Raw genomic sequence first — 14,090 nt, 5'->3', positions numbered from 1 at the left:
AGGGCCAAGCACAGGAAGCAGCTCTTTCAGTAGTTTAGTTGGAATAGGGTCCAGTATACAGCTTGAAGGTTTAGAGGCCATGATTATTTTCATCATTGTGTCAAGAGATATAGTACTAAAACACTTGAGCGTCTCTCTTGATCCTAGGTCCTGGCAGAGTTGTGCAGACTCAGGACAACTGAGGTTTGGAGGAATACGCAGGTTTAAAGAGGAGTCCGTAATTTGCTTTCTAATAATCATAATCTTTTCCTCAAAGAAGTTCATGAATTTATCACTGCTAAAGTGCAAGTCATCCTCTCTTGGGGAATGCTGCTTTTTAGTTAGCTTTGCCACAGTATCAAAAAGGAATTTCGGATTGTTCTTATTTTCCTCAATTAAGTTAGAAAAATAGGACGATCGAGCAGCAGTAAGGGCTCTTCGGTACTGCACGGTACCATCCTTCCAAGCTAGTCGGAAGACTTCCAGTTTGGTGTGGCGCCATTTCCGTTTCAATTTTCTGGAAGCTTGCTTCAGAGCTCGGGTATTTTCTGTGTACCAGGGAGCTAGTTTCTTATGAGACATTTTTTTAGTTTTTAGGGGTGCAACTGCATCTAGGGTATTGCGCAAGGTTAAATTGAGATCCTCAGTTAGGTGGTTAACGGATTTTTGTCCTCTGGCGTCCTTGGGTAGGCAGAGGGAGTCTGGAAGGGCATCAAGGAATCTTTGTGTTGTCTGTGAATTTATAGCACAACTTTTGACGTTCCTTGGTTGGGGTCTGAGCAGATTATTTGTTGCAATTGCAAACGTAATAAAATGGTGGTCTGATAGTCCAGGATTATGAGGAAAAACATTCAGATCCACAACATTTATTCCATGGGACAAAACTAGGTCCAGCGTATGACTGTGAGAGTGAGTGGGTCCAGAGACATGTTGGACAAAACCCACTGAGTCGATGATGGCTCCAAAAGCCTTTTGGAGTGGGTCTGTGGACTTTTCCATGTGAATATTAAAGTCACCAAAGATTAGAATATTATCTGCAATGACTACAAGGTCTGATAGGAATTCAGGGAACTCAGTGAGAAACGCTGTATATGGCCCAGGAGGCCTGTAAACAGTAGCTATAAAAAGTGATTGAGTAGGCTGCATAGATTTCATGACTAGAAGCTCAAAAGATGAAAACGTCATTTTTTTTTTTTTGTAAATTGAAATTTGCTATCGTAAATGTTAGCAACACCTCCGCCTTTGCGGGATGCACGGGGATATGGTCACTAGTGTAGCCAGGAGGTGAGGCCTCATTTAACACAGTAAATTCATCAGGCTTAAGCCATGTTTCAGTCAGGCCAATCACATCAAGATTATGATCAGTGATTAGTTCATTGACTATAATTGCCTTTGAAGTAAGGGATCTAACATTTAGTAGCCCTATTTTGAGATGTGAGGTATCATGATCTCTTTCAGTAATGACAGGAATGGAGGTGGTCTTTATCCTAGTGAGATTGCTAAGGCGAACACCGCCATGTTTAGTTTTGCCCAACCCAGGTCGAGGCACAGACACGGTCTCAATGGTGATAGCTGAGCTGACTACACTAACTATGCTAGTGGCAGACTCCACTATGCTGGCAGGCTGGCTAATAGCCTGCTGCCTGGCCTGCACCCTATTTCATTGTGGAGCTAGAGGAGTTAGAGCCCTGTCTATGTTGGCAGATAAGATGAGAGCACCCCTCCAGCTAGGATGGAGTCCGTCACTCCTCAGCAGGTCAGGCTTGGTCCTGTTTGTGGGCGAGTCCCAGAAAGAGGGCCAATTATCTACAAATTCTATCTTTTGGGAGGGGCAGAAAACAGTTTTCAACCAGCGATTGAGTTGTGAGACTCTGCTGTAGAGCTCATCACTCCCCCTAACTGGGAGGGGGCCAGAGACAATTACTCGATGCCGACACATCTTTCTAGCTGATATGCACGCAGAAGCTATGTTGCGCTTGGTTATCTCTGACTGTTTCATCCTAACATCGTTGGTGCCGACGTGGATAACAATATCTCTATACTCTCTACACTCGCCAGTTTTAGCTTTAGCCAGCACCATCTTCAGATTAGCCTTAACGTCGGTAGCCCTGCCCCGGGTAAACAGTGTATGATCGCTGGATGATTCGCTTTAAGTCTAATACTGCGGGTAATGGAGTCGCCAATGACTAGAGTTTTCAATTTGTCAGAGCTAATGGTGGGAAGCTTCGGCGTCTCAGACCCCGTAACGGGAGGAGTAGAGACCAGAGAAGACTCGGCCTCTGACACCGACCCGCTGCTTAATGGGGAGAACCGGTTGAAAGTTTCTGTCTGCTGAATGAGCGACACCGGTTGAGCGTTCCTACAGCATTTCCTTCCAGAAACCGTGAGAAAGTTGTCCGGCTGCGGGGACTGTGCCAGGGGATTTATACTACTATCTGTACTTACTGGTGGCACAGACGCTGTTTCATCCTTTCCTACACTGAAATTACCCTTGCCTAACGATTGCGTCTGAAGCTGGGCTTGCAGTACAGCTATCCTCGCCGTAAGGCGAGCACAGCGGCTGCAATTAGAAGGTATCATGTTAATGTTACTACTTAGCTTCGGCTGTTGGAGGTCCTGACGAATCGTGTCCAGATAAAGCGTCCGGAGTGAAAAAGTTGAGGAAAAAATAAATATATGAACGGTAATTAAAAAGTGAAACCCGTAAAGTTGTCAGGTAGCAAAATAGGTTGGCAACAAAACGCACAGCAATTCGAAAACAAATGACTTAAATGTAAATGTAAATGTAATGTTTTTTTGCTTCGTGACATTGTGAATATCATCTTTTGGAATTGATGTATGTAATCCGGTTTCTGCATGAGAAATTACCGAAGTCCTTGGATCATTTCTCTGAACACCAGCTGCACAAGGAATATATTAAAGTATGAAGAAGCAATACTCCAAGCCCCAGTTCCATACTAGTCAGACAGAGAACTGACACTGTATACTGGTTGTTGGTGAGGGATTAGTGTGGGGTTTGTGGGGGGGGGGGGTTCTGTGGGTGGCTTGTGACCTTTGTATTGGATTCCACATGTCTTAGTCAATGGTGGGAAGAAGTTTGGTCTTAAGTCAGATGTTGGGTACTATATTTGTTGAATATTACGTGAATCTTTAAATTAAAAAGGCCAATTTAGGCGCAATCAATTAGCTTCACTTTTCATAGATCAAATTATATATCAACAAAATAATTGTTGGTGGAATGCTGTTCTTATCTATTTCTAACAGAAAACCATTTCCATGCAATCTGAGATGAGTGTCAAAATCCTCTCTCTTGTGTTTTTGAGGTGGAACGACCCATTTAAAACATTGAACTAGAAGTCAATAATATATGCCATGAAAGTCAATGAAAGCCAGAATATGACTCTTGGGGAGAGGATGAGGGTACATGTCTGAAGCAGCAGAGGTCACCTGCTCTAAGCAGATGTTGATCTGGATGTCTTTAGCAGTCAGCCTCTCCAGCTCTGTTTGGAACTGACACACGGTTCTGGGACAGCAGAAAGATTAGGTGCAGACCCAGCAGCTGGAGCATGTAGACCGACTCTGGAAACTCATCTCTGGATGGAGCAGCTGGAGCATGTAGACCGACTCTGGCAACTCATCCCTAGATGGAGCAGCTGGAGTATGTAGACCGACTCTGACAACTCATCCCTGGATGGAGCAGCTGGAGCATGTAGGCCGACTCTGGCAACTCATCCCTGGATGGAGCAGCAGGAGCATGTAGACCGACTCTGGCAACTCATCCCTGGATGGAGCAGCTGGAGCATGTAGACTGACTCTGGAAACTCATCCCTGGATGGAGCAGCAGGAGCATGTAGACCGACTCTGGCAACTCATCCCTGGATGGAGCAGCAGGAGCATGTAGACCGACTCTGGCAACTCATCCCTGGATGGAGCAGCTGGAGCATGTAGACCGACTCTGGCAACTCATCCCTGGATGGAGTGTGAGACACTGATCTAGTTGATTGAACAAGCTCAGGTTGAGATGCTCTGCGCATAGAGTGCCTTCAGAAAGTATTCACACCTTGACTTTACACATTTTGTTGTTATACTGCCTAAATGTAACATTACATTTAGATTTGTTACTGGCTTACACACAATACCCCATAATGTCAGTGTTTGTCGAAATTTTTACGAATTAATTATAAATGAAAAGCTGAAATGTCTTGAGTCAATAAGTATTGTCATGACTACACTTGAGGATCCAAGGGCTCAGATCAGATTGGCAATGGTTGACAAATAACCAGGCCCTCTCTCACCCACAGAAGAGAGGAGGGGGGGGGGGTTGGGCCGACTTTTGACACCTCACACCCGGTTGTAAATTTTATGTAGCAGAGACTCTTTCTCTTTAGTATCAACCAAAGGAATGAGTTTGTTCACAGACACTTTTGCCCACGCAAAACTCTAACATCCAAAAGGTGAACACTGGAACAATATTCCTAACATCAGAACATGGGGAATGATGAGAGATGGTCTATGGAAAGCTAATGTCTATTTTGTGATGTCTTTAAAAATGGTATAACGAAAATACTGTAACTTGAAAAGTATACACACTGTATATGTCAGGGTTTCATCTTATATGTTGTGGTGAGACATGAAACATGAACATATTTTTGTTAAGAACATAGTTTTAAAGATACTTTGCACCAGTAAGTAGCCTTGCCCCGAGGGAGCTCAGAGATCATGTCAGGATGATGGAATGCCCCTTTTACACAGAGTGCATAAAGGATTGGAAGAGAAATTAGCATCAGACCAGAAAGACATGAGACTGTGGTACACGTGTTTGAAATGGTTACAACTTAACCTCAATATGAGGTGAAGAAGATGAACTCACCAGACTAAACCCGAACATTGCCAGGCTGCAGCTGTGCATGTAAAGTGGTTCAAACTCTGACTGACTATCCACACGAGCTAAGAACAAGTTCTGAACAAAGATACTACCGATAACCGAACATCTAAGGAGGGCATTGTGACCTCTGGTGGACAACCCCCTTTCAAGAAGGCATGGTTTCAACAGAGATAGATGATGAACGACTGCATTCAAACACAAATACATTCATGACTTCTTATTCCAAACAGGCGGTGGTTCATGTGGAAAGTAAATGGTTACTGTGAGCGTAGTTTCCAAATGTACGATAAGTGATCTTTGTCTCCCTCTCTCTACCCCTTTTTTGGTAAACAAGCAGTCATCTGTCAGTCCACTAGGGACCTTTGTCTCATGTAAGTGTGTATTCTGTGCTATTTAGTTAGCTGGTAAATAAATATTAAAACCAATTTGTGTGGTACAGAATGATCAGTAAAGCTGGGGTTTTTGCCGATCAAAGAAGGTTGAGGTAATGATTAATAAGTGACTGTTATCGATATAAGTTATATATCTAGAGTTTTTTTATTTTGATATGAAGTGCCATAACTCCCCAAAATCCGTATTGATATGATTTGCCTAACTTGTGACCAATAAAAACAAGGAGATATTGGGCATCCTTGTTTATTTCTAAGGCTAATATCAAATCTCTGAGTTTCCATGGGATAATTTAACAGAGCTGTTACTATTATGAAGTGTCTTAATTACACTTTGAAAATATTGACCAAAGCTCTACAAATAAAATAAAGATATCTTCCATAGTGTGCTCATTGTAGTCTATCAAGTCCAATACTAGTCGGACATTATTACATATAAACTCAAAAAAAAAAAAAGAAAGTAAATATCCCTTTTTCAGGACCCTGTCTTTCAAAGATAATTTGTAAAAATCCAAATAACTTCACAGATCTTCATTGTAAAGGGTTTAAATTCTGTTTTCCCATGCTTGTTCAATGACCCATAAACAATTAATGAACATGCACCTGTGGAACGGTCGATAAGACACTAACAGCTTACAGACGGTAGACAATTAAGGTCACAGTTATGAAAACTTAGGACACTAATGAGGCCTTTCTACAGACTCTGAAAAACACCAAAAGAAAGATGCCCAGGGTCCCTGCTCATCTGTGTGAACATGCCTTAGGCATGCTGCAAGGAGGCATGAGGACTGCAATGTAGCCAGGGCAATAAATGACAATGTCCATACTGTGAGACACCTAAGACAGCGCTACAGGGAGACAGGACGGACAGCTGATCATCCTCGCAGTAGCAGGACCACGTGTAACACCAGGAAAAAAATGTTTTGAGGTCATTGGATTTTCTGATGCTTTTCTATGGGGAAGCCGAATTATCAGGACCCAGATTGCAGTTCCTATGGTTTCCACTAATGTCAACAGCCTTTAGAAACTGTTCTATGTTTTTTTTATGAAGAAGTAGTCTTACTCTTTCTAAGTGTCACTCAGGTGGCCTCCAGTCTTTTCATGAGCGTGAATGAAGGTGCGCTCTGTGTTGTTTTTCTCCAGTAAACAGTTTATTCAGTCTTAAATTTTATCGATGATTTACATTTTAGGCTACCTGAGGTTGGATTAGAAACGTTGTGTTAAATGTTTGGACCAAGTTTACAGGTAACTTATTAGATCCTTTGTAGGCATGTTGGGCGAGTTGGAACCGGTATATTTCTGAATCAAACGCGCCAAATAAAAATACATTTTTGGGATATAAAGAAGGACTTTATAGAACTAAACAACCATTCATTGTGTAACTGAGACCTTTGGGATTGCAAAAAGATGAAGATCTTCAAAGGTAAGCGATTTATTTTATTGCTATTTCTGACTTTCGTGATGCATCTGTTTGGTTGGAAAATGTTTTTCATGCTTGTGTATGCCTTACAATAAGAAAATATTCACCCATAGTTAGTGTTTAGTTTTTCCAGTTCAGGTCAGCCTTTCTCATTCAAAGTGTTTTTGTAAATTCTTGGCAATTATGCAGTATTTAGGCCTACCAGTTCTGTTTGAGTTAGACTGGATCTCTCTCAAATGTTCTGATTTGGTCACATTTCTTTCCCATCAATGATCACTCTTGCAACGACAAAGAATGCTGTTTTCCCTGCACCGGCCACAGGTTCTGACTGTCTACAGATCCTCAGTGAACTTACATTTTCGCTTGATGAGGAACTCACAGTTCTTTCCTCACCTCCAGAGAAGATCCTGTGTAGATCTGTTGTTGAACTGGATGATGGTTGTCCTCGGACTCGTCTTGATCCTTGACTCTTCCCAAACAATGAACGATGTCCACATTTTCCTGAAGTTTGGCTTTTGATTCAGGAATGACAGCTCCACAGATGTCAACAACGTCAACAACAACTTAAACAACAATGTCCTCACCCATCTGCTCTGGAATTCCGTGGAGACTCAGGTTCAGACTGGTTTCTCTCTGCCTCATTTACCTTTTGATCAATTTGATCAAGTGGTGGTGTCTCATCCTTTCAGGTTGTTGGTAGGAATAAATATATTTAAATAGTGGAGTAGGGTGGTGTTTTTATACACTGCTCAAAAAAATAAAGGGTACACTAAAATAACACATCCTAGATCTGAATGAATGAAATATTCTTATTAAATACTTTTTTCTTTACATAGTTGAATGTGCTGACAACAAAATTACACAAAATTTGTCAATGGAAATCAAATTTATCAACCCATGGAAGTCTGGATTTGGAGTCACACTCAAAATTAAAGTGGAAAACCTCACTACAGGCTGATCCAACTTTGATGTAATGTCCTTAAAAAACAAGTCAAAATGAGGCTCAGTAGTGTGTGTGGCCTCCATGTGCCTGTATGACCTCCCTACAACACCTGGGCATGCTCCTGATGAGGTGTCTCCTGAGGGATCTCCTCCCAGACCTGGACTAAAGCATCCGCCAAAAAAATAATTGCTGAAGTTGGAGACGTATTTCCCTCACCAACTTCAAACATCAGCTATCTGAGCAGCTAACCGATCACTGCAGCTGTACATAGTCCATCTGTAAATAGCCCACCCAATCTACCTACCTCATCCCCATACTGTTTTTATCTTATGTACTTTTCTGCTCTTTTGCACAACAGTATCTCTACTTGCACACTGCTTTGCTTTATCTTGGACAGGTCGCAGTTGCAAATAAGAACATGTTCTCAACTAGCCTACCTGATTAAATAAAGGTGAAATAAAAAAAAAAATAAAATAAATTGAGATTGACACAGAGAGAGGGAGGCTTTAGTCCATAAAAACAACTTTACTTAAAATATATATATATCAAAGAAATAACTTAGGTTTTGCTCTGTCTTCCTTCTCTCTCTTGACTGGTGTCCGTCTCTCTCCCCGTTTCCTCTCGAAGTGTGCCACCGGGCTCCTTTTATTTGGCCTCCACGGCTGGTTGTCCCTTTCCTCTAATTACCTCCACTTAGAGCTGTCCGTGTCGAGGTGTCCAGCTCCCGTATCCCCAGCAGAGGGAGCCAACGTCGCCTCACGTACCTCCCCTCTATTACCATCCCCCGGAGTAGACCTCCTGGGATACCAAATAAGATTGAGCTTGTTCAAAATGTCTCCACATTTGTTTGGATTTTTCTTGTTTGCATATAGCCCCGCGGTCTCTTTCAATACACCATGGGGATTCTGCTAAATGTACGACACTTACTGCCTGGAATATGTTAAGCAACTGTCGTAAAACAGTGCTGTTGCTAAAGTAACTTCTTCGTTCTAATTCAAATCAACCAAATTGTATTTGTCACATACACATGGTTAGCAGATGTTAATGAGAGTGTAGCAAAATGCTTGATAAAGATGGCAGCAGTGGGATATGAACCCTCCATAGAGACTGGAGCCTTAATCCAGCACCTTAGACCACTCGGCCAAACTACCGAGCTCTACCTAGTACAAACTGTGCATTCGAGCCTCCTACAGGCAGACACATAAAACCGTTGTGTTTCTGAGAAAGGAAAATGTGAAATACTGTCTATCCTAGGTAGTTTCCATATGTTTCATCCTTCACGGGGCGTCCTAGTGAGGAATTCCCCATGTATGCATCAAGTGTAGCTGGAGACCCCTGTTTAGTGGGCTGCTTGGGTCCATCCTGGTCCTCCTGTAGTCTTGACAGCAGTGTGCCAGTGTTAACCAGTGCCTTTTAGGGTTCCGTGGGAATGTCACGTAGCATGTTTTCTGTTGTTGTTGGGAAAATACATTTTCCATCATAGTAACATTAACTACTTTAAAGCAACTAAATACTTTTGATAGTGTTTTTAACTGTCTGTAATGTGCATAACCAAATAACTAACCTCTTGTCAAAGTGGGGATTGAATTCGCTCTAGCGGTGTTATACATGGCAAAGACTTGTTTTAATATCCACATTGGAAGCTAATCAAAATTCCTCTGTCACTGAAATATCTCACGAGAAATGTCAAGACATCTACTCCACATTACTGTAATGTTGGAAAGCCACACTGTGCAGTCAGCAACACTGCCTGTTGATCTGATTAGGAAATCTCTCTCTGTCTCGCGCCCACACACACTAATAACAGATTTTGGAGTGTGGCCTAAACATCTGGGGGAAAGGAAAAGTCCAAATAGGGGAATGTTGTTCATTTGAATGTTTTATCATAAATGTAGTGTCTAGAGGCTGAGCTGCAGCTGAAGGAAACTTAGCGGGGAAAGCTGATATTAATAGTTCTCAGGCCAGCCCACCACATTCCTGGCATGTGAGTCACACTGTACACTGGGAGGCGAGGGAAACCTATGTACAGACATTGAGAAAGGTCGCCGTAGGCAGACCTGCCTCTCGAGAAGATGTGCACACTGCCCACAAAATAAGGTGGAAACAGCTGCACTTCCTAACCTCCTGCCAAATGTAAGACCATAGAGACACATATTTCCCTGAGATTAGATTATACAGAACCACAAAGAATTTGAAAACAAATCCAGCCAGAGTGAAACTCTCAACCTCCAAAGAGAAAACAAGACACTCACCTCCAAGGTAAAAATACACGGTTCCAACATGGGTTGTCTACTCAGGGTAAACAGGGTGATGAAGGAGACGCTACTAGACATACAATGCATAACATGCGTGAAAATCTATTTTTTTATGGTATTCCTGAGGACGCATCCAATAATCCAGAGGGCGCGTTGATACTTCCTATAGAGACTGTAAACAAGGTGGCTTTCCACCGAGAACATAGACTTGAAACTTCCTATAGAGACTGTAAACAAGGTGGCTTTCAACCGAGAACATAGACTTGAAACTTCCTATAGAGACTGTAAACAAGGTGGCTTTCAACCGAGAACATAGACTTGGCGCTCAGAGCGACAAGACCAAGGATCCCCGACCGATCATCGCAAAATTTGAACACTACCAACAAAAGGAGCTGATCAAAAGCCGGGGAAGGGAGCTTAAAGGGACCAAATTCAGTCTCAATGACCAATTTCCAAAGGAGATAAATGAACGTTGTAAAAGACTGTATCCGGTACAAAGACAACAAAGGAAGGATGGTAGGCGTGCCTTTATCATTGTGGACAAACTCTTTATAGATGGACAGCTATTCTGAGACAGCTCCATAACACCGTGGCTGTACTAAATTATACAGGGACTTCAGGTTTTAAAAAAAAATGGTATGGGAACTGTTTAAAATATCTGAACATTATGAAGTGGAAATGAACACACATGTACTCACCTACATGCTTGCTTGCACATACGGACACACACACACACACACACACACACACACACACACACACACACACACACACACACACACACACACACACACACACACACACACACACACACACACACACACACACACACACACACACACACACACACACACACACACACAATCCCGCTCTCTTCTCTCACTTTCTCTCTCTCTCTTTTGTCGAGACCGGTTTTATAATTTAATGTTTTATTTTTTTATGTATTTGTCTAAAAGTTTATATATGTTTACAACAAGCAAGGGGAATATATCATAATAGGGGCATTGGGGAATAATAACATAGTGTACGGAAAACATTTGTACTGTAGTGAAGCCGTCTCTAGAGAAAAGTCTCTTTCATGATAATGTGAAAAGTCAATTGCTATGGAAATGCTGGGATTTGTTTTTCAATTAAAGGTAATTATGATGCAACTGTCACGTTCTGATCTTAGTTCCTATTTATGTCTTTGTGTCATGTTGGTCAGGGCGTGAGTTGGGGTGGGTAGTCTATGTCCTTTTTTCTTTTCTCGTGTTACGTGTTTGTGTTGGGTGTGTTCGTGCTCCGGACCTGGTACCCTGAGTTTTGGGTTGGTCCATATTTTTTTCGCCCTGTATTTTGGGCATTGCTTTAGGTGCCATATTAAAGTGCACTTCTCCCTGTGGAACTCTCTGCTCTCTGCGCCTGATTCTTCCCTCACGCACCTAGTCAGCCATTACAGTATCACCCACCACAACCAGACCAAGCAGTGTGGTAACCAGGAGCAGAGGGTTCTGGACACCTGGACATGGGAGATTTTGGACGGAACGGAACCCTGGGCACAGGCTGGGGAATATCGCCACCCCAAGGCAGAGCTGGAGGCAGCGAAAGGCAGAGCTGGAGGCAGCGAAAGGCAGAGCTGGAGGCAGCGAAAGGCAGAGCTGGAGGCAGCGAAAGGCAGAGCTGGAGGCAGCAAAAGCTGAGCGGCGGCGATATGAGGAGGTAGAACGGCAGTGCGACAAAAAAAATATGTTTTGGGGTTGCACACGGGGAGTGTGGCAGAGTCAGGTTGGAGACCTGAGCTCACTCCTCGTGCTTACTGGAAGAAGCGCAGTACTGGTCAGGCACCGTGTTATGCGGTCAATCGCACAGTGTTGCCAGTATGCGAGGCTATAAGCCAGCCCCACGCAAATGCCATGCGAGAGTAGGCATCCAGCAAGGGCGTGTTGTGCCAGCCCAGCGTTTTTGGTCTCCAGTACATCGTTTCGGCCCAGGGTATCCTGCGCCAGCGCTGCGTGCTGTGTCTCTGGGGCGCTGAGAGGGTGCAGTGCATCCTATGCCTGCGCTCCGCCCGAACCGGGCGAATGTGGGTATTGAGCTTAAGGGAGAAGTGTGAGTGGTCTGCACCAGATCTCCAGTGCTCACCCACAGCCCGGTTCAACCTGTGCCTGCACTCTGGAGGGTCTGGGCTTAAGGGGTCATCCAGCCTAGAGGAGTGGTGCCAAGGCTGCACACCAGAATTCCAGTGCTCCCCCACAGCCCGGTACATCCGGTGCCTCCTCCACGCACCAGGCATCCTGAAGGTCTCCCCAGCCTGGTGGGTCCTGTGGCAGCCCCACGCACCAGGCTGTCTCTTCGTCTCCTCCCTTCAGGTTCGCCCGTCTGTTCTGAGCCGCCAGAACCGCCCGGCTGTCAGGAGCCGCCAGAACCGCCCGGCTGTCAGGAGCCGCCAGAGCCGCCTGTCAGTCAGGAGCCGCCAGAGCCGCCTGTCAGTCAGGAGCCGTCAGAGCCGCCCATCAGTCAGGAGCCGCCAGTCAGTCAGGAGCCGCCAGTCAGTCAGGAGCCGCCCTTCACGCCGGCGCTGCCGGAATCGCCCTTCACTCCGGCAGAGGAGTCTCCCGCCTGTCCGGTGCTGCCAGAATCTCCTGTCCATTCGGGACCAGCGGCAAGGATCCTCAGTCCGAGGGTCGCCACTCCCAAGGAGCCACGGTTTGGCAGATTATTAAAAAAAGATCATTCTTTACATGGCTAAAAGAAACGGAATATAATATATACTGTTTACAGGAAACTCACTCTACATCCTTAGATGAAGTTGCGTGGAAAAAGGAATGGGGTGGTGAAATCATTTTCTGTCATGGACAAAAGGAACTCAAAGGGGGTGATGATATTAATTAACAAAAATGTTGATCTGAATGTGCAAATAATCAGGAATTATTCGCAAGGCAGGTGGATCCTGAATATGAAATTGGACAAAGAGATTTGGCTCTGAGATGTGGTCAAATGATATGATACAGCTTGTCAAGATATGTGGCATTAATTCACAATGGAAATACAATGAAATCGATAAATTATTTAATTGCTCACAATTCCACACGTAAAGTCTAATGCCCTCTAAATGTTTGAGTTGAATAGTGCTCTATGTACTATATCATTGGTAATTTTACACAGCTGCTCTTCACTCACAGCACAAAGTAGTGATTTATTACTGTCTCCTTATCTTTAGGACAGTGGGCTCCTGAGTGGAGCAGGGGTCTAATACACTGCATCTCAGTGCTATATGGGGGGCTCCAGAGTGGAGCAGGGGTCTAATACACTGCATCTCAGTACTATGTGGGGGGCTCCAGAGTGGAGCAGGGGTCTAAGACACTGCATCTCAGTGCTATATGGGGGGCTCCAGAGTGGAGCAGGGGTCTAATACACTGCATCTCAGTACTATGTGGGGGGCTCCAGAGTGGAGCAGGGGTCTAAGACACTGCATCTCAGTGCTATATGGGGGCTCCAGAGTGGAGCAGGGGTCTAAGACACTGCATCTCAGTACTATATGGGGGGCTCCAGAGTGGAGCAGGGGTCTAAGACACTGCATCTCAGTACTATATGGGGGGCTCCAGAGTGGAGCAGGGGTCTAAGACACTGCATCTCAGTGCTAGAGGTGTCACTACAGCCCCTGGTTCAGTCACGGGCTGTATCACAACCGGATGTGATCGGGAGTACCAAAGGGCGGCGCACAATTGGCACAGCGTCTTCCGGGTTAGGGGAGGGTTTGGCCGGGGTAGGCCGTCATTGTAAATAACAGTTTGTTCTTAACTGACCTTCTTAACCTTAAACAAACGTTAAATTAAAAATACATTTAAAAAAGGCCCAACCTGGCTGAATTCTTGTCCAATCTGTTTTGATAAACGAGTTCAGATTTTTGCCTACGCATAATTGATGAGGCCCCTGGAGCATCACTTTAATCCACAGATTCAAATGATGTTTGTCTGTTGTTGATTAGAATCACATCAAGTCATCACCACCATTACCTAATCCTCCACCATTACCTAATCCTCCACCATTACCTAATCCTCCACCATTACCTAATCCTCCACCATTACCTAATCCTCCACCATTACCTAATCCTCCACCATTACCTAATCCTCCACCATTACCTAATCCTCCACCATTACCTTTCCTTTCTCTAAACACTTATGAATTCAACTTCTTCTCCTCTTCAATCTGAACAAAAGGTCAGTGGAGGTCATCAGAA

General features: G+C 44.1%; 1 pseudogene; it reads right to left on the bottom strand.

Moving 5' to 3' along the window:
- LOC123993818 overlaps positions 1-11,900 on the bottom strand; it is a 46,761-nt pseudogene extending 34,861 nt beyond the window's left edge.
- Between the last annotated feature and the right edge of the window lie 2,190 nt (positions 11,901-14,090).

This window comes from Oncorhynchus gorbuscha, linkage group LG13, assembly GCF_021184085.1.
Source record: "Oncorhynchus gorbuscha isolate QuinsamMale2020 ecotype Even-year linkage group LG13, OgorEven_v1.0, whole genome shotgun sequence".
NCBI lineage: Eukaryota > Metazoa > Chordata > Actinopteri > Salmoniformes > Salmonidae > Oncorhynchus > Oncorhynchus gorbuscha.
Note: the sequence above shows the minus strand (reverse complement) of the source record. Positions and strands in the feature narration are given on the sequence as shown.